Below are 27,582 nucleotides of genomic sequence, written 5' to 3' on the forward strand. Positions count from 1 at the left end.
TATCTGTGAATTTGCAGTGCAAACACAAAACATGCGCTGAATTCCACTTCATAATTACACCTAAAGCCCAACGAGCAAGTTAAATATATCAATGATCTTCCTGCGGTCAACTCAAGAATTTTGCATTCTGGTCCTGCATGTTTGTTATTTTCTCAGTAATTATTTAACTTATTTTGTATTGTTATTATTTCATTTTTCTCATTGGAGCGCTTGATCGATATTAATCTACGGGTACTGACCAGTTCTGCTTTTGTTTTCCAAGATCAGAAATCTACCAGGAGATTCTGGTGAAGGCACTTGCTCATTTTTATGGAGCCAAATTGCTCATATTTGATAGTGAAGATTTTGTAAGATGAAATTACTTATTATGCTTTTGAGGAACATTGCATAATTAACCTTAATTGTTTTTCCATTTTTGTTGTTCTTCACCCCCCTTGGTAGTACTAGTGGCCACCTAGCATTTAAGACGTACTTTGAGTTCCGTCTTATAGACCTATAAAGGGGCTATAGACATATTGAGGGGATGCAAAGACAGTAGATGAAATTTATGAAATATCTTCTTTTCTGGGGTTGATTTTGCATGTCATCGATCTTATTTCTATGAGTTAGAGTTCTTTTCAGTTAAATCTAGAGTCAGTGGCCTATTAAAATCTTTCAGGTCATTTTCTAGACTTTGTTATTCCCTTTGTCGCTCTTGTATTTTTATTGATGTGGTCAGACTCAGATGCAAATCATGGATACAATTTCATATCATTCAGAGACTATCTGTGAAGGATACTGAGCGAATGGAAGGCACTGAAGCATCATCTAGCCTAACTGCTAATGACAGTATATCCTCTTTAGCCGGGCCATCGAAAAACACCGTCTTTATGACAGGTATTGACTGCCCTTTGGTTAGTCCCTTGTTTTTGAATATTCAGGAGTTGCATTTCTTTTTTCTTCAGATTTTATTTTTACTAAGAAAAAAGAATATAGAAAAAAAAGTTGGGGGTCTATTGGAAACAACCACTCTACTTCACCTACCCTCCTCAGATCCACTCTGTGGGAATACACTAGGCATGTTGATGTTGTTGTTTTTCTTTCTACTAATAGCTGATGTTGAAGATGTTCAGGTGATAGAGTTAGATTTATTGGTTCTACTTCTGCACTTGACTCGACTCCCATCAGGTAAATTCTAATTTTCCTACAAACCTCAACACCAACTCTTCTGCACTATTAAATGATCTGTATCTTATATCTAAACAAATTTCTGATGTTATTTTGTGATGGTCCCTAGCAATTTTGTCCTTCCGGTTTCTCATAAACGAAAATAATCATTATTGATCCATATTTCTTAATGTCATCGATGAAACTGCTTTATCCAGGAAAAAAACAAGAATCACTCTTGATACATTTGCTAGTAACTATATGGTTTTATGATTAATATACACTCGATCCTTTTAGTCATCCCAAAAAGAATGATGCATTTCTATATTTAGTTCTTCCACTTGTTTCAATTTGTTTGCTTTACTATCTTTTTTTAGCGTGTTTCAAAAAAATGTGTCTTTCCTAATTTGGCAACTCTTTAATTTCACCATCTCACATGACGTGTTAATACCACAACATAAAGGGCATTCTAAATACATTACACATGTCTTTAGATTAAGATTACTTTCTTAAACTTCATGTCAAGTCAAACTATGAAAAACAAATTGAAACTGAGAGTAATAATTTACCATTAAACTTTTCATTTTACCGTTGATGAGATAGTTTATAGCCAATAATATCTATAATTTGTTTTAGACCACAAGTTTCAAAATCTTCCTTTCATTTTTAAACTCCTATGCCAGTCAAACACCTTCATATAAATTGGGATAGGAGTATTTGTTATTCCTGTTTTATTTGTTTAGTTTATAAAGTTAAGACATAATCTTTATTTTTCTGCATTTGTAGGCAGTGAATTGTACTTTATCTCCTGTACCACATCTTGGTCTGGAACTGCCCATTCATATGTTTTCGTACAATCCGAGTCTGTTATTTTTAACCTTCTCTGTCTTGTTCCATTGTTCCAGGGGGCCAGCATTTGGAACAAGAGGGAAGATTGTATTCTCTTTCAAAGATAGTTCATCGGCAAAGGTTGGAATCCAATTTGATAAACCCATCCCACGTGGCATTAACTTAGGTGGTCTTTTCGAAGATGCTCACGGATTCTTTTGCAAAGGTACTTTTGGAATACCAGTTAACTATTTTCCTTTAGTGTATATATTAAGTTAACATCATTCTTAAGTACGCAGTCATAGTTTTACTTCCAATGCATTTTACTATCACTTCCTCTCAGTCGATGAACTGCGCATAGAAGGCACTGGACAGGATGATCTGGAAAAGTTACTCGTTAACACATTGCTTGAGGTGTGATTTCTTTCAACAAATAAGAATAAGTTCGTTTGAAAACTAATATGTGGGATTTCTGTTCCTTTCTTTTTGTATTTTGTTGTAAACTTTAGTCTTTTCCTTTCATTCTACTTTTTCAGGTTGTAATCAGAGTAAGCAGAAATTCCCCTGTCATATTATTCATTAAAGATGCTGAGAAGACTACGGCAGGAAATTCAGTGTCATATTCAATGTACAAAAGTTGGCTTGAGAATATTGTGATCATTGGGTCTCACATTCATTCTGATGATCATAAGGAGTAGGTACTATTTTCAGATCATAATGCCCAAGAATAGATGCCTGCGATTGTATCTTTTCCTGTTATAATGCGTATACAGTGTATTAAGTGGCCTGTAATGGAAGTTTCTTATGGATTAAATTTCTTGGCTTCAGTAGTTATCGGTGCCAAAACTTTGTGAGACCGATGCTTGATCGAGAGGATGAGAGGGGACTCTTATTATAGCAAAAAGTTCAAAATATCAACTTCGCATCACAAAAGAGACATTAGTTTAGCTATATATATCAATGCATGCATGCACATGCAGCATACACAGACACAGACACAAACACACAAATCATTTTCACACACACACACACATGAACACTACATAGTGTGGCACCTACACTCTCAACGACAACAACAACAATGACATACCCAATGTAATCCCACAAGTAGAGTATGGGGACCTTACCCCTACAAGGTAGACACTAGTTCTGATAGATCCTCGGCGCAAGTAAAAGCATTACAAAGCAAAACAATTTGAAAGAATGACCAACGTTCTTAAAAGTGAGAAGCACAAAAAAGCTCTAAGGTACGTAGGGGGAATACAATCCCACATTAGTTGGGTATTGGAGTGGTGGTTTTTTTATATGGACTTGGGTAAATACTCCCCTAATGAGCTAGCTAGCCCTTGGGGTCAAGTTATGCCCAATGCCATATGTTTACACATATATCCTTTCAATTGCTTGACAAAATAAGGCCTAAACATGCTTTTTCTATTTTACTCTCTGCAGTCACAACCTAAAGGATCTCTCTTCACCAAATTGGGCAGCATTTTATATGAGCTCGCCTTCCCGGTATAAGCTCTTCAGTTTTTTTTAAGAACTTTCAGTTAGTGCTGAAAATATCTTGTAAATGAGGATGTCGAATTATAAATAACGGGAAAAGAACCCTGCTTTACATGTAGGCCGCCTGTGTTCTTTTTCATCTTTTTTTTTTTGGGTCCTATTGAGCATTTTGGGGGGATTAATTTTGGAAGCACGATATGTCTTTGATATTAAACTAAGGCATTTGGATACAAATTACTATTTGTTTGTTTGGAATCTAGGCTTATTTTGTAAAACAATCTAAAAGGATTTTCAGAAATTAAACCATCAAAGCGATCTTATTTTCTAAAAGCAGCTACTTCTTTGATAAATGTCTCAAACAATATTTTATAAAACCAAACCACTAAAGTATTCTAATTCTAACTAAGTTCCTCTTGCTTATGGCCGTGAATTAGGCCTTTATTGTCCTCATATTTTTTTAAAATAATTTTTCTAATTCTTCGTTGTCTTTCGGTTCCTTTCTTCTTCATTTTAGGTGTTTTTTTCGCTTCACCAACTTTAGTGTTGTTTACATTGTTTAAAAGAAATTTATCTTTTCCAAAAAAGTGTCATTTACATTCGAAAACCCTGGATATGAATTTACCCTTGTGTTGTATTACCGTTGAATAAACACAGCCATATGACAACTTAAATGTCTTTTTAAAATAGTACTGAATTATGACGTGTTCAGGATAGTTTTGGGAAGATGCAAGACAAGGGGAAACAGGTTGCAAGAACAAATAAATTTCTGACGAAACTTTTCCCAAATAAAGTGGTTATCTACATGCCGCAGGTCTGTTTTTTAAATTCTATAGAATTTTAAATTCTTTAGAAAATCACTGAGTGGCTTTGAGTATTGCAGGATGAAGAACTACTGTCTACTTGGAAACAACAACTGGATCAAGATGCTGAAACCCTAACAGTGAAAGAAAATTTTAATAGCTTGAAAACAGTAAGACTTTCTGACCTTTAAAGTTATGAATGACCAATTTTTCACCTCACATTTGTGAATCCCCTCAGAAAGTACGATATGTTTCCAACTTAAAATGGAGACTTGACTACTCAAATATGTTTCCAAGGCCATTTGGACCGCTGTGTAAAAACAATAAGTTGACCTTACTGTAAAGATCGTCTTACTGTAGCCTTTCCAGGTTAAGTAATCTTCACTGTCTGTTGTCCCTCTGGAACACCTCCAGCTGCTGCAGAAGTTGAGTAACTCCGTCAATTTCTTAGCTGCTTAGTATCTCTCTGAAACTGAAATTCCACCCTCGATGACTCAATATATTCCTGATTTCCCCAAGAATTCTGTCAATGTATTTCCGGCATTCTAAGACTAGGTTACTGCTCTCTGATATTCTTTTTTTTTTTTTAAATTGTGTGAACAAGTTGAATGATTGATTTATGAATTCAATAGATTAATGACATGACTTTTGTCTTTAACTACTTATTGCTATATGATTGTCGTTCTTATATAGGTTCTGAGCCAGATTGGGTTAGAATGCAACGGACTTGAGACATTGTGCATCAAAGACCATAATTTTTCTGTTCAAAGTAAGCTGCTGCTTTCACTGTTCTTCCTTTTTCTTCACATAGTTGTGGGAAAGAGGTTGAGGGATGTGTGGGATACTTTAGATTCTCACTATTATATACATCACTATGTCTTTTAGATCATTCAAAATCTCTATCACATCCATGTCAATCCGACATGATTTGTGTGTGGGTGTAGGATCTGTACAGTATTTGATCGAGCTAACTTATGTGCTTTGACTATACTATAGGCTAAGATCATAGGTTGATTGGATATTATGTGTTATCATCATTGGTGGATCTAGGAATTTTCTTCAGGAGGTTCGAAAAATAAAAATATAAAATTTACACTTTCAAGGGATGTAAAATATTTTATTTATTTATTTATATAGCAGTAGCACCTAGCATTTTTTTTTCATAATAAGAGCTGTACAGTACATTTAATTTTTATAATAAGAGATGGCATTGAAAATAACACCACTGGGCTATCTAAGTGCCTTGTTTCATGTGGTTCAACATTAATATATGTACATAAATATAGATTTTCTACTTTCTATACACAACATAATTTTTTGCCGAGGGGGTTCGGATGAACCACCTAGGTCTGCCCCTGGTTATCATAAGTTGTTGTTCTTGTCTTTCTTTTACTTGTAGTTTGCTTATTCTATCCGAATCATAATATCCTTCATTACCAAAAAACAAGGAAGAAAAGACAATTATGTCAACCAGGTGGCTTTTTTTTTTTTTTTTTTTGCAAAAGGAGCTGAATTATTGGGTGCTTGAAGGTGAAGAGAAGGTTGTTGGATGGGCGTTGAGCACATTATTTGATGCGGAACACTCAAGAAGATGTTGACATGAGGCTTGTCTTATCTCCGGTTAGGTAATAGAAATAGCAGCATTTGATATTCTCCTATCCATGATTTTCTTTGACAGTAATGATTGTTGAATTGAACAATTGCGGGAATCTTTTGCGATTGAACAGCATTCAGTATGGGTTGGAACTCTTACAAGCAAAGAAAAATGATACCAAGAGCTTGAAGAAGTCACTCAAGGTGATTATAATATTCCTTATCTGATGCTTCGCGAAATTTGTATAAAATACTCCTTGATTTGATTTGGCAGATACTAACTTAGGAACTGATTTGTCCAACGCAGGATGTTGAGACAGACAATGAGTTTGAGAAGGCACTTCTGGCTGGTGTCATTCCCCCCAGTGATGTTGGGGTGACATTTGATGATATTGGTGCACTTGAAAGTGTCAAGGATACATTAAAAGACCTGAACTTTTCTCCAAGAGTCAACTAACCAAGGTTTACATGTGCAATTTACCCATATTTTGCTCGTCTAAGTAGATTAGCTTGTATAAAAGTTTGGAAGTATTTGACCTTTTTGTTCAAGGATCAATTACTACAGCTTTGTTTCTATCCATTTGTTTTTCCCACTAAAATAAGAGAATTAGTATTACCTAATAATGTTGGTTTAAGTTTGACCACATTACTTCCACAGTTAAACTTGAAGATAAAGATTGTTACTTATATTTCTTACTCTTGGGTTTGTTTCATCTGAGCAGTTTGACAAGAAGTTTGTGCTTGATGAAAAATGTTACTCCAACTGTTGTTTCTCCTTTTGGGATTTGAATTTTCAAGCATTATCTAGAGATTTGGTCCTCCTGGAACTGGGAAAACCATGCTGGCAAAAGCCGTTGCCACTGAAGCGGGAGCAAATTTTATTAATATTTCAATGTCAAGTATCAGTTCAAAGGTTTGTTTTCTTGGAGCTTATTTGTGGTCTATAGAGTATAGGTGAAGTTGTTCATAGTAGTTTCTTAGCATTAGAACAACCTTAATCTTTTTCTTTTCCAATGCCGCAGTGGTCTGGCGAGGGTGAGAAATGCATAAAAGCTGTCTTCTTGATGGCTAGTAAAATTGCTCCCAGCATTATTTTTGTAGATGAAGTATGATTCCTTAGACGTTAGAATGTTTATTTCATCCTTCATGCTTTAAAATTTGATCCTTTTTCTGATCCCTTTTGTCTCCTGTTTGTTTATGCGGTTTTCTCAAGGTTAGTATGCTGGGAAGAAGGGAAAATCCAGAAGAACATCAGGCAATGCGCAGATTGAAAAATGAATTGATGCGGAATTGGGATGGTTTACGCACAAAGAATACTGAACGAGTTCTGGTACTTGCAGCAACAAACAGGCCATTTGACCTTGATGAAGCTGTTATAAGGAGTCTTCCACGCAGGTAAAAGACGAATGACTAATTTGCAGATATTATTGAAGAAATTCTTTTAACACTTGCTTAATGCCCTTTTCATGTCTTTTCTGTACAGGTTGATGGTCAATTTACCAGATGCTCCAAACAGAGCAAAAATTCTAAAAGTGATACTCGCAAAAGAAGACTTGGCTCAGGATGTTGATCTGGAATCAGTTGCAAGTATGACTGACGGATATTCCGGAAGTGACCTTAAGGTGTCTGCTATTCTTGTTTGCTTGGATAAATGACTAGTCCTTGTATCGTCTTTCTGATGTTTGAATTTGCTGTGTTTTTCTAATTTAACTCCTTTATCATGTAGAATCTCGGTGCAACCGCTGCATATCGACCCATTAGAGATATCCTAGAAAAGGAAAAAAAGGTACTACATTTCTTTTGTTGATGTGTGTTCATTGACTGCTTAGCTGAGGTAGAAAATAACTTGTTGTCTGTTCCAATGGATTTTCTTGGTAGTTTGTTATGGATGCCTATTTCACTTTCCTTAGATAATTTTTCACGGGCTTTAGAGGATCCTTTTGAAGTATCTTAATTCAATTGTATGTTGTTTTTGGTCCTGGATTCGGTGAAGAGGAACTTTCTTCTAAAAAACCGTCGAGTTAAACTTTGATAACTTGGGTTTGTGAAAAGAAAAGGCAGTTTGGTGCATGAAGCATCCACATTCTCACAGGGTCCGGAGAAGGTCGCACTCCAATGGGGCGTGATGTAGGAAGCCTACATCGGCGCAAGCATCAGTGAGATTTCACAACTCGGGAGAAACATAAGTTTGAGGGCCAGCTCACTTAATATAAACTAAAAATGTATAAAACATATCAAAAAATATAGATGTCACGACCCAAGCCGGGGCCCTAGCCGTAACGAGCATCCCAAACCAAGAAGGCCCGAGCGCTCTTCTAAATCTGGTTATCATGCACAATATTCATATAGTCTAACAAAATTTGCGGGAAATAATAGATGACGGAACCATGGTCAATCTCATAAACCAGAATAATTTTAAAACGAAAATTCTGAATAATCTAAACATGTGACAACTGTCTGCGAAATATCTAACATTACATTAGCCATCATACATCTGAGACAAATTTGGGACAAGGCCCCAGTAGACCAAAAAAAAGGAAAAAGAAAGAATGATATCTGAAAATCTGGTCTTCTAAAAGAGAGAAGGCTCACCAACTGCAACTTCTGACACACATGGATCTACTGCTTGGGACCGCGAAACTGTGCCTCGGATCCTAGAATACAAGGAGTCAATACAGATGTACTGGTACGCAGAGTAATCCAAAAACAAAATACAACTTATACAACATAGGTGAGAGCTATTATAAAACACGTTAACGCAAAGTCATTTGAAAACACATGATCATAGTATAATGATTTTCAACAATAATGTATCACTGTGGAGCAAGATAGTACACCCTACAATTTTACATTTTCACCGACTGCCAAATCTCGGTTGCCACCAAGGTTGGAATACTAGTGAGGGAAGGACATACAAGATCACACAACATGGCGCCACAACCCCAATCAATTCAATATGTCGTGGTTGGGCTCAAGATCACAAAGCAGGGCTCCTAACCATAGGTCCCGAGTTGGGATGACATAGTACTAGGTACGCAAGATCACACAGCAGGTTCCAAGTTCCCGTGCCGGCAAATCACGGTTTCCTGCATAGAGTCATCTGACTTGCGCTTTCTTCGGGTAACCATCTAACTCACATCAATCAAGCTTTAAGTTTGATATAAGGAAAACATGCATCATGCTCACAACATTCTTTTCCTCTTTTAATTCGGCATAATTAAAAATAACATAAAAAGGTAATATAAGATGCAATAATTTATAATTAAAAATATCTAAAAGGCATATGAAAAAAAATTACACCAAACAAAAAATAGGTTGAATGTCAAAATGTAAAAAGTGTAACTTAAACGTCCACATCTGTTAATTGCACTCTCATGGAGCTAATTTTTGAAATTGAATTAAATCCAACTTCATTATTTTTTTTTGAACATTGTGAACAGAATGTGATTCAAGTCGTTAGCATCCACAATTTCAATGCACCATTTAACGACTGCTTGACAAAAAGTCCATCCTCAAGAAATATTTTTCATGATGAAAAAAGTCATATTTTCGCAGAATTATTTTGCTAAAAGATCAAAAGACCATAAAATATTTTGGGCATGGAGGGACGCAAAGTTACGCTAGTATGGAGAATATGATTTTGTGGGTAAGGTTTTGAATTTCGAGCCCTCCATGAAATTGTCACTTTAGATAAATTCTTTTCCTTATTTATGAAAAAATTACGACGAGTACAAAACGTCAAGTCACAATTATCATACGTAGCTTATATTTAGTATAATTACTATATTTTTGAACTCAATGGGTAAAAAGGGCCCATGGATGAACATCACATATACCTTAAACCCTTAAGCTTGAAAGAGAAACACCAATCTTGATGCTTTCTTGAATGTTATTAGATTGGGGAACTTAAATTCTTTGTTTTCTTGGAGAGAAAGTAATGAAATTTAATGATCTTGGGGGAGGAGAGGATTTGTTTTTGAGAGGAGAGAAGATGGACAAATAATGCCCTAACTAAGCTTTAAGTTGTGAATTTACAAAATTAGGTTGAGGGGAAAAGACATAATTTCCCCTCAAACATTTAATTTTGTAACTGGAAAGTGGATTAATACATCACCGCGACACAATGAGGACTCCATCGCTATAGCCACCGCGACGCGACATTGCTGCGATGAGCTGTTGGAATTGTGAACCAAACATGACCCAATCCTCGTTCGAAAAAATAAAAATTTCTCCGAGACATGCTCCTTACATCCCTGAACATGAATTAACTCAAAAACCAACATCTTGGAGACGAGAAGATCAGTTTGAAAAAATTCTCGAAGTTAAGAGGCCTTAAAAATGACTAAGTCCCCAACACTTAGTAAAATTCTCAGGTTTTAAGCTTCTTATGCATGCAACTAGGAGCTGAATTGAGCTAGGAATAATGCGGGGTATTACCCTTACGGAAGACATGACCCTTGATAAAAAGATGTGGAGAACGTGAATTATGGTAAAGCGTTAGAAGGTGGGAGTGTGTCAGTAACAATAGAGGAATGTCCTTTATTTGTGTCTGATGTTTCTTGTTCGTGATGTTGAGTGTTGTCTATGATTTTGGATAGATAGTTTTTAGTATTATCTTGAGACTAACGGTGTTAGTTTGTTTGTGCATACTGTACGAGCTTATATGTGCATATGTTTTGTGTTTGTTATATTATTGTTGGTCCTAAGCCGGGGGTCTATCCCAAACTACCTCTCTACTTCACCTGAGGTAATGGTATAATCTGCGTACACTTTACCCTCCTCAGACCCCACTATGTGTGCTACACTAGGTATTTTCTTGTTGTTGTTATTGTATATCTTTTAGGTGATAAGTTCAAGAGAATTATTGCTCGTATTTACGATTTTACAACTCTTTTGATTAATGATTGTGTAATGATTGTTTCTATTTTCAAGACTAATTTGAAAATAACTAAGTCGTCATTTGCCCATGAAAATTAAAAAAAAGTGAAGTTGAAGTTGTGTTTGGCCATACCTTTTGAAAAGAATGAAAAACCTGCTACAACTCTGCATCCACATCATTAATTTTTAACAGACATACAATACTAAAATGAATAAAAATTACTTACTATGATTCTGCAATTTTCTGGCCAACTTTGGATACCTATTGCCTATGAGTAGCACTTTCTGGATAAACATCTTCACCAACACTTTAAAGTTCTTGCATTTGCCTTGAACTAGACATATAATCCTTTTCTTCCACACATATATGGTATATTACTCTAGCCAAGGTGATTTTGTATATTAAAAATATCAACATTCTTGCCTATTATAAGTGCAATATAATTGCCCATTGCATTTTCTTCAGGCCACTTCGTCACTGTTTAATCATTCGTTGCCGTTATAACAGTTTGCTACAAATTTCAGTAGAAATAGTGCATTTGAAGAATAGATGATCCACACTCTCTAATCTGTTCATCTGCTTTATGAAAGCCAAGGCGGGAGCAAAACCTATTGATCGATTAATTAGTTGACTAACCTAATTAGCTTGTTGGCTACTCGCACTTTGTAATTAATAAGAATAAAGTTTTGGAATTAAAATCATCCTCTTTTAGAAGCATAAAAAGTAGTGTCTAAAATAGTCAGACATGAAATATAAATCATGGATCAACTAAAGGCTTTCAAGAATTTTATTAAAGAGGGCTTATAGAGGTTTCAGTAGAGTCTTCTAGACTCACACCTATTAAATACTTCCACAATTAAATCTAACCACATTGATAATATAATTAAAATCTACCTAAATGATACAAAAAATCATGCAAACCTAGCTAGGATAACTAAAAGACATTGAATATCAACACATAAACAACATTTAGATTTACTATTTTCAACATATAATACCTTATCCCATTTTATCTTTTGCATAATTATGTCCTTATATTATTATCTTGGGAGTTTTGTATTCATTAAGAGTTTTAGGTCATTAGAAAATGTATTAGATGAACACGATCAAAAGAAAGTGTTTTGAACTTTGAATCAAAAGAAAGAGGATTAAAGGATGGTCCAACTCGTCTAAGGAGCTCGCGAAGTGAGACAAACGGACGAGCCAAGGGATAAGAGGGGTTTTAGAGTTAGTCAGGCTCGTCGGTCGTCATAAAAACACTGCTCAAAAACATATTGAGGAGGTTGGCAACTAAAAATGCAAAAGATTCTTTAGGAGGTAAGAACACGAAGAGTGGTGAAAGCGAAGAGAATTTGACTTAAGAGTTTCACTTTCTCCCTTCTTTTACTTGTTGTTATGGAATTCTACGCTATATATGTTCTTAAACAATATTATTATGAGTAGCTAGGTTCCTTATCTAGAGTTTGACGAGCCTTTTATAGGATGTGAAATCTTGATATGTTTTTATATAATTGAGTCATTCTGTTTACTTCTATTTGCTTAACTTAACTACACAATGATTGTAGTTAATTGATGAATGGCCAACGATTGACCGTAGAGTGATTTCGAATTTTTTTTTTTTGACTTTTGGAAAGTCTTTTTCAAATATAATTTCATATCCCAATTTTCAAAAACTATCAAAATCACCTATATCATTGGATGAAGCATATAACAAAGCCTCATTTTTATCAACACTATTGATTTTTAAAAGTAACAAGCTTTGATGCAATCTAAGTGAATAGATTAATAGGTTAGCTAGGGTTAATTAGAGAGAATAACTCTAGGAAATTACTACACTTATTGGTCGAGAGATATCTATGGTAAGAAAAGATCCATGATCGATAGATATTAATTTGGCGAGGTTATAGCTAATATAGTGAGAACGAATCCGACATTCATAGAAATCATAACTTTAGTCATTCTTAATCACGAAATCAACCCACTTTCTAGTTAGTTGATTTATTAGTTATGTAGTTTAAAGCAAAAAAATCTTAATCATGAAAATCAAATAGTTGTTCCATTTTATTTTCTCAGCGATATATGAGCAGTTATAACTGAATCTTAGTTCACTGTAGAGTTGGACTCCAAATCTAAAAATCAAATTATATTTACAACGATCACTTAAATTTTTTAGGGCGAGCTATTGACGTGATTAATATACAATAAATATAACCCCCCCCAAAAAAAAAAAATTAGTTAGCATTTTACCATGTTTTATTGTGAAAATAGAAAAAATTAGTTTTTCTTTTCGAAGTGAACAATGATATTTGAAAATTAAAGTTGTTCTTGGCAATGAAATAAAATTGAGGTTTTTGAATTTTTATGGATAATTTGGAGTGAAAAAAGTGACAACTTATGTTGTTTTTGAAATTTTAATAATACTCGAAAAAGTAAAAATAATTTTTTTTAAATTTTATGATCAAACATATTTTCTTGAGTTTAATTCTAGGAAAACGGGAAACTTATGTAGTAGAATACTCCTTATTAATGCAATTTGATTGAAATATAGAAAGTTATGTAATTTTATTGAAATATAGAAAGTTATGTAGTAGGATACTCCTTGTCGATGTGATTCAAATATAGAAAGTCAATTTTTTTTGGGTTAATTATTCTGTACTGAAGTATAATAGCTAAGTTGAACAAAGTAAGAAGCCAAAAAACTGCTCCTCTCTTTCACTCAAACAAAAAAAAAATGGTATCGCCAAAACAACGATTAGTTCCCGACCACCCACCGGAAAGAATAGACCATCATCATACATTATCATATTGTCCATGCGTTCCACAACTTTTCACTTCGATCATTCATTTATTTTGTTTTGTTTTTTGTTAGGCGTTTTGTGAGTGAATTGATTTTTGATTGATGTGAATTAACCTTTTAAGTATATGGTCTAAAGCGTTAAAGCTACACTCAAATTTCCACTTTATTCATTCATTTATTTCTTTTTTGCTTTGTTTAAGCGTTCAATTAGTAAAGTGATTCTTTTTTATTGGTGTAAATTGAATTTTTTGGGTAGATGACAATGCGGCATCGGAAAAAAAAATTGGTGCCCCCATCTAAGAAGCCGAAGGAGTCATGCTCGATTGATCAACCAGAATTTGGCCAGAGACGTTTCAATAAAAGTACCCAAACTTTAATAAAATGCCTAAATATATACACATACATATAAAAATAATAGCATAATAATTTAGAGTTATCTTTTTTTATTCCTTCTATATTTTTAAAACATACATAACCTTCAAATTCACATATTAATATGATTTTAATAAAAGTAAGGATTAGTTCTAGCTAATAACATATTAATAATTTTCTTGCAATTCATTAACTTGGATGTTGTTGTTAAAAATTTATTTGTTAATATGAATTTTGAGTTGTTTAATTCAAAGTTCTAAAATATTTATGGAAAACATTAGAAACCTTTTTTTTTTCTTTTTTAGATAATCTTTTTAAACGCATTTCAGAATTTTCATTATTATTTCAACTGAAGTAGAAATCATAACATTACTATTAAAAATTTTGAAGCCTCAAAATCTTGAGGGCCTAAAATAAATGCTTTATTAGCTAATGGAAAATTTGAGGGCAGGGCTGATGACGGAAAATTTGATAATGCAACTAATGGAAAAGTTGTTACACCTGTCACAGAAGGCAAGCGTGAAAAGTAGCAGTCTAAACTAGTTGGATATGAAACATATATCATGGAATTATAAGAGGAACGTCCTCATGTAAACAACATGGAATAAAATTTGAATCTATTTGTGGAGATTTCGTAACTATTCTAAAACTGAAAAGTTTGACACAATTAATTAATTAATTATCTTTGTTTTTGGAAACTGAAAGCATGTAGTTACAAATGGGACAACTAGTTAGTATATAGTCTTTCATGGGCTACTAAAATAACCATTCGGAATTGGCTAAGTTGTTACAAATTATTAGGAAAGATGTTTAACAATCTCTGATACATACATTTGATTAATCAAGAACTGATTTCAACATTCATAGACACTTATGAATAGGGGCCTATTAAGTACATTCCAACTTTCAGCATTTTGTGAACCATGTATTACAGGTATCCCGTGAAATTTCTGTTAGGAAAGACGGGTACACAATCAAAGAGCCCGACAGGGTAGCAGCGGAAAATACCAAGAGTAAACTTTCCCTTTCAACTTGAACCAAAAGGAGACAAATAAACCCAAGCAAAATACAGTAATATACAGAAAAAAACTCAAACAAATGAAACAAGACAAGAATAAAGGCAATCACACGAGACACAAGATTTACGTGGAAAACCTTCAGTGTGAACAGTAAAAAATTACGGGACCAAAATCTCCACTATAATAACCAAAGAGTTACAATATTGTCCTCCAAAATGACCACCAAACAAGTTCCAAACAAGAAGAAACAATACATAATCCACAACACCAAACACTACAGAAATAAATGAGTGAAAGCACAAAAAATGCAGCTACTATTCGGGAATGAATAACCGGAGCTACAGGCCACCAAATCAATCTCCGTTAGTTCCTAATAAAATATTGAGATGAGAGGACCAATCAGTTCAAAAATAAGCTCAATAGGACAAGAAACGAAGCGGGAATTGCAATTTTAAGTTGACAGCTGTGGGTGAAATTTAGGTGCGAAAATCAGCTTTGTTTTCCTTTCTTTGGATGTTGAAAACTCTCTTTTTTGTGATGGTGAATAAGACCTAAAAAGATCAATGTATATGCCCCATAGTAATGGGCCTATGGGCAAAAGTGGGTTGGTCCAAATTGGGATTCATTTATCCACGTAGGAAGGGAAAAAGACCCAATAACCTAATAATTCTCCCCCTCCCAACTATCTGGAGGAGACCGCCATCCCGGCGATCATGCAACAATCTTCAAACTTCCCTCTTGGAAAAGCTTTAGTCATCATGTCGGAACCATTATCATCCATATGAATCTTCTCAAGTTTAAGCAACTTAGAATCCAACACATACCGAATCCAATGGTATCTCACATCAATGTATTTAGACCGAACATGAAATGTTGAATTCTTGCCAAGATGTATAGCACTTTGACTGTCGCAATGAAGCACATACCTCTCTTGATCACAAACAAGTTCCCCTAAGAATTTCTTCATCCAAAGCAATTCTTTACAAGCTTGAACGGCAGCAATAAGTTTATCTTCTGTTGTAGATAGAGCAACACATTTTTGCAACCTAGATTGCCAAGACACAGCTCCCCCTGCAAAAGTAACCAAATACCCTGAAGTATACTTGCGAGTATCAACATCACCGGCCATATCTGAATCAGTATAACCACAAAGACTAGGCTTCCCTGTACTAAAACACAAACTCAAACTAGAAGTGCCACAAAGATATCTCATAATCCACTTTACAACAATCCAATGTTCGCTTCCCGGACTAGAAAGAAAACAACTAACAATACCAACAGCATGTGTAATATCCGGTCTTGTGCAAACTATTGCATACATCAAACTACCAACAGCTGAAGTATAAGGAACTTTCTTTATATTTTTCTTCTCATCATCACGTATATCTTTCTTCTCATCATCACTGGAAGGACACTGCTTCGTGCTCAACTTGAAGTGTATAGCTAAAGGTGTACTGACAACCTTAGCCTTGTCTATGTTAAACCTTCAAAGTACTTTCTAAATGTACTTCTCTTGTGATAACCACAAATTCTTGGCCTTTCTGTCATGGACAATCCGCATGCAAAGAATCTGCTTTGCTGGTCCTATGTCTTTCATAGAAAAAGACTTACTCAACTCTTGCTTCAACTTTTGAATTTTGCAAGAATTATGAACAACAACAAGCATGTCATCAACATAAAGCCACACAATAATAAAGTCACTATCAGAGAATTTTCGCACAAAAACACAATGGTCTGAAGTAGTCTTCTTGAAGACCTGCTGACTCATAAAGGAACCAAACTTCCTGTACCACTGCCTAGGAGCTTGTTTCAAACCATACAGGCTCTTCTTTAATTTGCAAACATAATTCTCTTTTCCCTTGACTTCAAAACCTTTGAGTTTCTCCATATAAATTTCTTCATCTAAGTCACCATGGAGAAAAGCAGCTTTAACATTCATTTGCTCAACCTCTAAATCTAGACTTACAACTAAGCCTAGAACCACATGAATGGATGACATCTTTACAACCGGAGAAAATTCTCATCAAAATCCACTCCCTTTTTCTGGTTAAATCCCTTCACAACCAATCTAGCTTTGTACCGTGGAATTGGATTACCAGCTTTATGCTTCACAAGAAAAATCCACCTATTCTTCAAAGCTTTTTTGTCTTTAGATAGCTTAACCAAATCAAAGGTATGATTATCTTGCAAATATTTAATTTCATCTTTCATAGCATCAAACCACTTTTCTTTTTCTTCACTTTCCATGGCCTCATTAAGACTCTCAGGTTCTCCCCCGTCAGTCAAGAGTACGTACTCGCTTGGAGAATAACGAGATGAAGGTATTCTCTCTCTTGTAGATCATCTGAGAGAACTCTTTGGAGCATCAATAACTGGTTGCTGATCAACCATATCAACTTGCACCGGAGCATCTACAACTTTTTGCTGGTCATTCTGAACATGATCATCATCTTCATTATCAACTTCATTTTCATCATCATGAAGATTTTCTTCGGGAGTAGTAGTCAAAGGAATTGGATCAACATCAACTAGACTTTCACTACTCTGAGAATCAACCTTCTCAGCTTTGTAAAAATCTTCAATTGTTTAGTCTTCAAAGAACACAACATCACGGCTTCTAACAAGTTTTTTCTCAACTGGATCATAAAAATGATAGCCAAATTCATCTTGACCATAACCAATGAAGATACACTGCCTAGTTTTAACATCCAACTTTGACCTTTCATCCTTAGGAACATAAAAAGAAGATTTACACCCAAAGACTCTAAGATGATCATAAGAAACATTCTTATCAGACCAAACTCTGTCAGGGACATCACCATTCAAAGCAACAGTAGGAGATAAATTGATAACATAAACAGCCGTATTAAGTGCTTCTACCCAAAAAAAATCTGGAAGCTTAGCATCTGAAAGAATATATCTAACCCTCTCAACTAGTGTTCTGTTCATCCTCTCTGCTAAGACATTAAACTTCGGAGTCTTTGGAGGAGTTTTTTGATGCCGAATACCCTGCTCTCTTTAATATCTATCAAAAGGACCAATATACTCACCACCATTATCTGAACGGATGCATTTCAATTTCTTCCCTGTCTGTCTTTCAACCAAGGCTTGAAAATTCTTGAACACATCAAGTACTTGATCCTTGGAATTAAAAGGAAATACCCAGAGTTTGCGAGAATGATCATCAATAAAAGTCACAAATTAAAGTGCACCACCATGAGACCTTACTTTAAAAGGACTGCACAAATCAGAATACACCAACTCCAGCAAATCGAGCTTTCTTGAAGGCGGATGACTCTAAAAAGAAACTCTTTTCTGTTTACCGGCTAAGCAATGAACACACATCTTCAACTTTGCTTGTTTTACTCCAGAAAGCAAATTTTTCTTATCCAAGATATCAATCCCCTTCTCACTCATATGAATCAACCTTCTCTGCCACAACTCTGATGAAGTATCATTCTCCATCAAGTTTATCAAGCCACCAGAAGTAAATCCCTGAAATACGTACAAGTTAGACAACTTGTCACCTCGAGCCACAATTATTGAACCTCTAGTAAGATTCCACTGGCCAGCACCAAGGGTGTTAACATAACCCTCTTCATCAAGACTTCCAACAAAAATCAAATTTAGGCAAACATCTGGACCATGCTTGACATTATTGAGAACTAGTTTGGAACCATTGTTAGTTTACAAACAAATCATGCCAATGCCAAGTACTTTAACTTCATCATTATTGCCCATTTTCAACATCCCAAAATTACCTGGAGTATAAGAAGAAAATAACTCTTTCTTTGGAGTAACATGAGATGTAGCACCAGAATCCACGAACCAGCTAGAATCATCGCGAACAAGATTAATGGCATTCTCACCACAAGAAACAAAAAGATCATCATTAGCAATAATAGCAACCCGATTTTCATTATCACCTTCTTTCTTTTGCCGACTTATATCACTCTTATGCTTGTAACAATATTTCATGATATGCCCCTTTTTGTTAAAATAACCCAATAATTTCTTGAGGTGCACAAAAGTTGATCCAGACATCACGATCTTCAAAAAAAAGTGTTCGGTAATATGTAGTTTTGATGATTGACAAACTGACACATGAATGAAACATGTTACTTAAGTTGGTCCACATATATAAAAGCAGATTTCCAGTTTCACTGATAGATGCAGACAAGATTGCTTAAAGTCAAGAATGAATAAGCAAGCCTAATTCTGATATACTCAAGCTACTAATCACGTGGGGAATATAACAAGTTGAATTTGATTCAAATACTTAATGATAAGGGAAAACAATTTGAGTTGAAAAAGGAGTCCTACCTGAAGAAGGATTTTCACTTCTGAGTATATCTTGAAGAATCCTATGTGTGGGAGGAGAAAGATTCTGATAAATAAACATGTACTATTTTAAAAGAGTTGGAGTTTTACTACAACACTAAGGAAACAAGAGCTGGAATTAAAGAATGAGTCTCACTTGAAGTAGAACTCTATGCAATGAGAGTTTTAATTAAAGGAGGAGTTTGAAATAAAGAATGACTCTTTGAAGAGCTGTGCTTAAATAGAAGATGCATCAGTCAGAATAATTTACGCACTTAAAGAAATAGAAAAGCTCAAATACGTTGAAGAACCTGATCTTCAGTACAGAATCCAGCTAAGAGTTTTAGCGTTGATTTTTAGAGTTGTTCATTGTGTTTGAGCTATTTATGTAATATTAGTTTCAGTGTGTTATAAACTGAATTAGGAGCTAGTCTTCCAGTTGGAGAAAACTCAGAGACTTTGGGAACACATAACTTGGGAGGTGTGTGTAGTTAGGAATTACAGTTTATAGTTCCTAGTTATTGAGTTACAGGGATTAGAGTTTATAATTCCTAGTTGTTGAGTTATAGAAATTAGAAATTATAATTCCTATTGGTTGGTTACAAGATTTTTGTAATCAGTCGTTGTTGAGGCTCAGAGTTTTTTAGTGAAGTTGGGGTTAAATCCTGTAGAGTACAGGTCATGATTTTTTACACCTTTTGAGCCGAGTGTTTTCCACGTAAAAATGATTGTGTTCTTTACTTTCTGTTTACTACTTCCTTTAAACACGTCACTGGAACATGTCAGGCAACACATTCCATCGATAAGCAAAAGTTAGGCGAAAATAAGAAAATCAATAGGGCATGAATTCTTAACAAAAAGAATATTGTATATTAACCTTGCTAAGTTGTTTGTCTTCTATGGAGTGTTATTTATAAGATTTTTATGTGTATAGAAAATGCATTAGATGAACATGATCAAACTAAAGTAATTTTGGCTTGATTTGAAGCAAATGAAGGAAGAAGAATTGTCGGACTCATCTAAGGACCTCGGACCTCATGTAGTGAGACTAAAATAAGAGACAGAAAAAAAAGCAACTTTAGAGCTGATCAGGCTCGTCTACAATCCCCACAAAGCGTGAGCTTAGACGAGTCAAAAAAAATTGATCCTGTGAATTTTTAATACCCACACATCTTAGGTCATAAAAAAATGCTAGAAAACATGTTGAGGAGGTGGGCAACAAAAAATGCCAAAGATTCTTTGGGAGGCAAGAACACGGAGAGAGGTGGAAGGGAATAGATATTCGACTTAGTGTTTCACTTTCTCCTTTCTTTTACTTGTTGTTATGGAATTCTGTACTATGCATGTTCTTAAACAATATTATGAGTAGCTTGGTTCCTTATCTAGAGTTTGACGGGCCTTTTGTAGGATGTCAATTCTTCTTATGTTTTTTTTTATATAATTGAGTCATTCTGTTTATTTCTATTTATTCAACTACACAATGATACTAGCTAGTTAATTGGCTGGCCGCCGGCTAACAATGCTATCATATTTTGTTGTTCTCGAGAGCGACTCTGAGATTAGGTGTTAGTTGAACAATGTCACTTCGAAGCATTGAACTATTAGAAATGGTTTATCTATTCAATCTGTTAAAAGTTTGGCTCGTTTATGTCATTGCCGTTACAAAACAGGCTCATTTGTGACATTATTTTTTAATGGTGGTATTGTAAAACAACCTTTACTATATGGTTCACATCACCAAATTAGACCTGGTAAAAGTATTACTCATTTTGAAAAAGACTCATTTTAAATAACATAACCATATTCCATATTATTCTATCCTATGTCAATCAAATTCAATAATCGATTTTTTTTTTAAAAAACAAAGTTTGAAAATACAACGAAATTGTTTATAAAAAAAACTGCAAATACTGCTTTGTTGTGTGTGGGTGGGGTGGGTGGGGTGAGGGTTGATTTCTCTGAAACTGAAAACTGCAAGTATTGTGATTGTTTTGCATATTGATGAATTATTGTTCAATATATTAGAAGTTTATATTGTGCAATTGAAGGATGTGCATGGCCTAATGGCTTCTATAGAGCCTGCATGTTGGAGTTTAGTCAACACGAGTTTGTTTCTATGAACAACTTGGCTTATGACAAGGATACATTGTTCAAGGGTTGAACTTAGTTTTTGGGATGATTTACTTTCACTTGTTATGTTTACTTATTGAATGGCAGAATCTTCAACCCATTAATTGCTTAACAAATACTTATTCATCAATGATAATGAACAATATGCAAAATAGTAGCAATACTTGCAGTTTTCAATTTCATCCCTCCAGTATCTGCGGGGTTTTTTTTATAAATGATCTTCATTGGATTTTCAAACTTTTTTTTTTTTTTTAATTTTTTGATTGTTGCATTTGATTGATATCCGATAGTAAACTTAAATATGGTTATGTTATTTAAATTTTTAAATGAGTAATATTTTCACTGTATCTAGTTTGGTGATGTGGATCTCTAATAATAGTCCATATAGCAAAAGAGGTTTTACAAAACCACCGTTACAAAATAATGACATAAATGAGCCTGTTTTGTAACGGTAATGGCATAAACGAGACCAAACTTTTAACGGATGGCATAGATGAACCATTTCTAATAGTTCAATGACATATTTGAGCTTTTTCCCTTAAAAGTGGGGGCTAAGGATAACGAAGCTTTCGTTATCAAACGTGTCCTTTAATGATTTGTATGTTTTTTCTTACAATAATAAATGACTTATATAGTAGAATACTCCGTATTAATGTAATCTGATTGAAATATAAAAAGTCAAATATTTTTTTGGTTGATTACTGTTCTGCCCAACTGTGCTTACCTGTCTATACTCTAATATTTTTTAGAAAAACCAACACTACTGAAGTATCAATAGCAAAGTTGAACAAAGCAACAAGCCGAAGAATCAAGAAGTTCCTCTTTTCACTCAACAAAAATGGTATCGCCTAAACAACCGACTGGTTCCCTAGCGCCCATCAGAAACAAGAGGCCATCATTGTCGTCTGATGATGTACCTCCATTTTCGAAGCATCCAGAGGTTCATATAAATTTTCACTTCATTCATTTATTTTATTTTAGTTTTTTCTTAAGCATTCGATGAGTATTGTTTCTTTTTTTTTTTTCTCTTCCTTGATTGTATCAAATTCAATTTTTTTAGGTGGATGATTCACCTCTTTCTGTGAAGCGTGTAAAGGTGCACTCAAATTTCTACTTCATTCATATTTTTTTTGTTTTTTGTTAAGTGTTTGGTTAGTAAACTAATATTTTTGGTAGATGATATACCTTCTTTTCTAAAACGTCCAAGGATTCACTCAAAGTTCTACTTATATTTTTTTTCTTGGGGTTTTTGTTAAGAGTTTGATGAGTAAATTGATTCGTTTTCGGTTCTTTTTGATTGGTGTAAATTGATTTTTAGGGAGATGACAATGTGGATACTTTGGAAAAAAAAATCAATGCTGCCATCGGAGAATTCAAAGGAGTTACACTCAACTGATCAACCAGAACTTGAAGCTGGCAACGTAGCTGACCAAAAAGTTAACGACACAGCTGACGAAAAGGCTGAGGCCGCAGCTGACGAAAAAGTTGATGCTGCGGCTGACGGAAAAGGTGACGCTGCAGTGGACGGTGGAGTTTTCACACATGCCCAGTAGGCAAGTGTTTTTTTGTTTTCTACTTCCTTAGTTCCTCCACTTTAGTAACACCTTACGGAAGGCGCAAGGTATATTAAACATATAACGTCAAAGCCACTTTAAAAATAATTTATCTATTTATTCCTAATTTATTTTATCAGTTTAAAAATAATTTATCTTTTCTATTCCTAATTTACCCTTGTTATTATTTATAATTGTTTCACAATATATTTATTGGATTTATTATATTAAAAAAAGTGATATAATAAAATTGTCTTTGATGTCAAGTCAATAATGGACAAACAAAAAGTGGACGTAGAAAACACTTTATTTATCTTTTCTATTTTCTTAGGAGAGTCTTTGATGTCATTCAGGTTTTGTATCGGACAAGCCTTGGTGCAGACTCATATCAGAGTATCCCGAGGTCTTCTTTTAGTAGTAGTATTTGTTTTTCATTAACTATTTTTCTGTTGAATATTGGTTTATAGATTTGATATCTAATAGAATGTATATACTGTAGAACCCAACAATAGAGGTTAATAAGATCTTTTTGGCAGTTGGGGCGAACAAAGACACTCCTGTAGCTGCGATGACGTGCTTAATAAGGCTTGTAAATGTAGTGCTCTAAATTTGGACTCGCTTGATTTTCTTGTTTGTTCAACAGTTTAAGTTTGTTTGCCATAATTCAAAACATGCTGTCTACTAGTGAAAATTTTAGTATTAAGATGCTTTTCGAAACAAATTAAAAGAAAGAATTTTTTCTTTTCAATGCTGATGCGCAGATCTTTTCTCGATCAGAATTATCTGTAGTATCTTCAAAAATTCTCTTTGGGCGCTGTGATATTCCTTGGAATCTCTTCAGGCAGTTGGAGCAAACTATCTTTAGGCACTTAATTTTCTTCCTGAGAGATTACCATATATAGATATTTGAATATGAACATGTCGGGCGAAGTCAGGATTTCAACGAAGAGGGTTCAAAATTTGAAGAAAAACTAATCGAAGAAGTCGCATAAAATACATATACATAAAATATAATTTTAATAATGCATAAATAATATAATTTTTTACCGCCCGTTCCAAAGACTATCCCGGTCGCATATCGAAGGATTACATTAGTTGACATTTGTTTGACTATTTTCTTAGGTTGTGAACTTCATAATGTATATAGATTACTCATTGTTTGTGGAAATGATCAGCATCAAGGCAAGTGGGTGGCTTTGCTTGATAGAAAAGGAAGTGGCCATGTGCAAGTCAATGGAAAGACCATCAGTAAATATTCTTTTTGCTTTCTCAATTCAGGCGATGAAGTTGTCTTAAGTCAAGGAGAAAATAATGCTTACGTATCCTCTATATGTTGCTGTAGGAATTATTGTGATTCCATTTGTATTTGCTCAATCGTTACGGTTTTTGTGATTCTTTACTATTTGTCATCTATATGATTGAATATCCTTGACATTGTTCTATATTGATTGTTCAGTTACTATTGGAGTCACCTTCAGATGTTGGGACCAGTGCCAGAAAAGGCAAACCATTGAATATCGAAAACCAGGTAGAAGATGCTTTAGCTATTGCTGGTGCTTTGATTTGTTAGTATTTTCAAACCCATGTTGAGATCTATTTTCTTTGAAACTGATATCTCAATTTAGTGGTAAAAACCATCCAAGAAATGAGCTGCATGCCTCCTTCCCTTGTTATTCATGATATTCAACTGCAAATATCGGCAACAGTAATGCTGCTGATTTTGGAATGACTAGAAAGATCTTCCCTCTCGATGCGTAGAGGCAGGCAATGCTAAGTCATTCGCTGAACCATTTCTTTTGGCCTTGTTGCTATGAGCTCGCAGATTGATCCATACCTAACTAAAAAACTAATTTATTAACTGATGTTGGAGGAAAGATGGTGGATTACTGAATCAATGCCTGCTTCAACTTCAGAGATGTCTTCGAAATCTGCTGCAGTTATGGGAAAACTTTATGATGCAATCATTGACGGACAAAATATAGAAATATCATTTGATGGCTTTCCATATTACTTAAGGTAGTCAACTGGGAAACTAGATCACATATCATAATCCAATTACCATTGTATATCTGGAGTTCTATTTAGTTTCCTTTAATTTTTTTGTCATTTTTTCACTCTTTTCTTTGGTCTTTTGGGCATTTCCTGATACTTCTTATTTTTTCTTATATTCTAGTTAAGAAATAAAAATATTTTCTTTTCATTATAAAAATATTTTCACTATATGTTAGACAGGTTTTAATTTTTGTTCATGTTAACTTATTAGTGAATTAATTAATTTTGCAAAAAGAAAAAGAGTTGGTATGTAATATTTGTGTTAGGCAAAAAAATTTGAAACCTTTGAGCTAATGCGGATCAATTTAAATAGTGACTTCATAAAAAGGAAAAGAATATAGTAATTTTGTTGGTCTCAACTCCCAACTATTACCTAAAATGAAAGACAAACTTTAATAAAATAGTAAGATATATATAAGAACATTAACAAATTCTATATAGTATTATGAAAACGTTCACCGGTGCTTTAGTCTAAGAATTTGTTGAAGTGCTAGGAAATATAAGTTATCATTAAATAGTGAAAGTACTTGGTTTATTGAATTAACTATTCTTTTTCTTTCCAAAATTGAAAATGGGGTCTATAGTAAGTGTTATCCCTTAGACAAAGCATGACCATGATATAAGCAAAGGATAAAGTAGTCAAATAGGTTCGAATTTTTCAAGTGAGTTACAATAATTTTTCAAGTGGTTAAATATAAATGTTAAGTTCCACAACTGTGGGATGAAGAAAAACTGGTCTCCCAGATCAATTTCTATATTACAAAAATAATCACTTGTGAATGTGGCAAGGTCTCTAATCCTGTTCCAACTGACTACTTCTATGTTTTTATCTAAGGCAATCTTGTTTCTGTATGATATGTGTAATTTTGGTTTTAGGGTATTACTTTCTTTCTATACTTAGGTCACATATTTGAACCTCGTGCCATGCAAACTAAGCTTTGTATTGGAATTTACATAGAGAAGGGTAGAGGCGCGGTCCCATTATTCTCAAATTTCGAAGCTACGGTTGGTCAAGGGTTGGCCTTAGATGAATTTCTCGGTCATAAAAAAATTAATTAATCAATGAATTAAAAGTGTGTTCATTTTAACAATTTAAATTTTTAGATGAGATAGATTACACATTTCAACTTAGTATCGGAGCCATACTCGTTCTCGTTCTTGATTTAAACAATGCAAGGCCCCCTTGTTATATTGTCGACACACTAGATATCCAATTTTAGACCTGCAATAGGGTATTGAATGGATCACATTGGTTCATACAATGGACATTACTCTTTTATTAGATATTGCCATTTACCCAGGGTTAGCCATGCCTCATCTTGTTTTGATGGTTATTGAAGAATAATGCAGTAACTCACACTAAGAGTAAATCAGTGTAAGCAGAGAGAGATGGAGGAAGAGATAGGAGAATATCAACTATCTTAGAATCAGGGAAGAAATGAGAAGAAGAAGAGTAAATCATTATGTTGTATTGATGTATTTAGAATTTTGTTCTTGCTAGTAGTACATAGTCGACTATATATAGAATAGATGATAGCTTAATAGTGCGATGTCAACTAACTAACTGCCTTCAACAATGTAACTAACTTATTGAAACTTTAACTTACTTTTCCTTCTTTGTCTTTCTTTACTCTCATTCCTCAACACTCTTCCTCAAAGATGGCACTGCAAAGAGATTGACAAGGTCAAGTTTGGACATTAAGTATTTATGTTGAACCTTGGTTAATCCTTTAGTGAAAGAATTTGTGGGTTTGGCATAAGTGAATATATATTCAGTCTTGATCAACCCTTGTTGGATCTTTTTCCTCACAAAGTAGCAGTCTATTTCTATATGTTTAGTATCCTCATGGTAGCTACAGGATTTGTATGTATTTGCAAAGCTGCTTTACAGTCACTGAAGATGGTCAGAGGTAGTTGTAGTTGAACACCTAGAACCTTGATCAAACCAGCTAGCTACTGTTGAAGCAAGGCTTCTATACTCAGATTCAGATGAACTCCTAGAAACATTTGATTGTTTCTTTGACTTCCAAGAAATTGGAGATTCACCTAGTTTAATAGTAAAGGCTATAATAGACTTCCTACAGAAAGCACATGCAGCCCAATCTGCATCACAATGAACTATAAAAACATCTTCTTTTGAGCTAAACATAAGAAGACCTTATTCTAATTTTCCTTTTATATATTTGATGATTTAAGTGCTTTATTCATGCGAGACTGTTTTGGACACTATACAAACTTACTCAAGGTCTGCCTTGTTACTCTAAGGTCTAACAACTTACCTATTATCCTTTGGTACATCCTTGATCATCTAATACTTCATCTTTTGACCTTGTATCATCTGAAGTATGGTGATAATATTTTGTAGTTGTTAATTACTCTGTAGTATCAAGTGGAGTAGGTGCTGGTTTAGCAGCACTGAGACCTGATTCTAAGATTAATTCCAATATATACTTCCTCTGATGCATCACAATTCCTTGTTTAGACCTTCCAAATTCAATGCCTAGGAAGTACTTTAGTTCTCCAAGATCCTTTATCTTTAAAGCTTTGTGAAGAGCCTCTTTGGTTTCACTTATTTGATCAAGCTTGCTAC

The 27,582-nt window shown here is 34.3% G+C and overlaps 1 pseudogene; it reads left to right on the forward strand.

The window, feature by feature from the left end:
- The first annotated feature begins 785 nt into the window (after positions 1-785).
- Positions 786-27,582, forward strand: part of LOC107873921 — a 95,823-nt pseudogene continuing 69,026 nt past the window's right edge.

The sequence above is a fragment of the Capsicum annuum genome, unplaced genomic scaffold, assembly GCF_002878395.1.
Source record: "Capsicum annuum cultivar UCD-10X-F1 unplaced genomic scaffold, UCD10Xv1.1 ctg4557, whole genome shotgun sequence".
Taxonomy (NCBI): Eukaryota; Viridiplantae; Streptophyta; class Magnoliopsida; order Solanales; family Solanaceae; genus Capsicum; species Capsicum annuum.